The sequence below is a fragment of the Hyperoodon ampullatus genome (genome assembly GCF_949752795.1).
Source record: "Hyperoodon ampullatus genome assembly, chromosome: 12".
In the NCBI taxonomy this organism is placed as follows: Eukaryota; Metazoa; Chordata; class Mammalia; order Artiodactyla; family Ziphiidae; genus Hyperoodon; species Hyperoodon ampullatus.
In genome coordinates, this window is record NC_136925.1 from 73,643,053 (window position 1) to 73,644,431 (window position 1,379).

A 1,379-nucleotide genomic window follows, 5' to 3' on the forward strand; every position below is an offset into this window, starting at 1 on the left:
CTGCATTGGCAGGCGGATTCTTTTTTTTTTAAATTAATTAATTAATTTTATTGTTGGCTGCGTTGGGTCTTTGTTGCTATGTGCGGGTTTTCTCTTGTTGCAGTGAGCGGGGGCTACTCTTCGTTGCGGCACGTGGGCTTCTCATTGTGGTGGCTTCTCTTGTTGTGGAGCACGGGCTCTAGGCTCGCAGGCTTCAGTAGTTGTGGCACGCAGACTCACGTGGGATCTTCGCAGACCAGGGCTCGAACCCGTGTCCCCTGCATTGGCAGGCGGATTCTTAACCACTGTGCCACCAGGCAAGTCCTGCCTAGGTGTTTTTAATGAGGAATAACAGCCCTGTAATGTGCTATCTCCATATTATAGACAAATAAATCATAGTATGCGGTTTACAGTTTGATCCTCAAGTCACCCAGCTGGTAACACTTTATTTTTTTATGTCCTCCTTACTCTCTCAGTTGCTAGAAATCACCAGTTCTAACTTTAAATGATGACAGGGTCTTATTTCATCCATTAAGCATAAGCTTGAAGATTCTAGTGAGGAGAACAATGTAGGAGGCTTTTGTTGGAGGGTGTAGACTTTGCAGTCAGCAATTCCCAGTCTGACTGCTTACCTGTGAGGCTTGGGACCACGGCAAGGCAGTCTTCTTGAGGCTCTGTTTTCTATGGTTGGGATGCCACAGTGTTTTTTACAAGGAATTATAAATAAAAATCTTACCTAAAATATTATACCATTAACCTTTATTTCATTTATTAACTTTTACTGCCACCATTAACTATCACATATTTTATTTATGCTTGGTATCCATGAGTGATGGGTTAATGAGTCTCACTGGAGTACAGTGAGCAGCACAGGCTTAAAAGTATGTACTTGCCTACAGTGCAGCCTCTTACATAGGCAGAATGAAGTCAGGCAGGCAAGGTTTTATATAGATGTATATTTTTTTTCCTTTTAAATGCACAGTAAAATGAAGGGCCTTTAAAGCTCTCTCAGGACGAGGAGGGAAGTTACCATAACACCACGCAGGAAGGAATGCACACTGGGTGTGGTTCATGCATCAAATGGCTACTTGTATAAAAATGTTCAGGAATTTTCAGCTATCCACTGGCACCTGTGGAGCTAGAGCCAGTCTTATTCTTTAGAAGGAACAGCAGCCGCAGGCCGTGGAAGAGAAGATGGTATACTTAGATGTACATATAAGACAGTTTTCCAAGCTAAGTAATAGCATCTGTGCTGCAACATTTGTTGTCAGTGAAAGAGAAATACAGTAATGCTAAAGTAAAACAAATTTGCTTGTAACTTTAAAAAATTTCTTTTATTCAGAATCATACTTTTTTTTCACTCTTACCATTATGAAAATTTAAAAAAATATAGCGCTTGG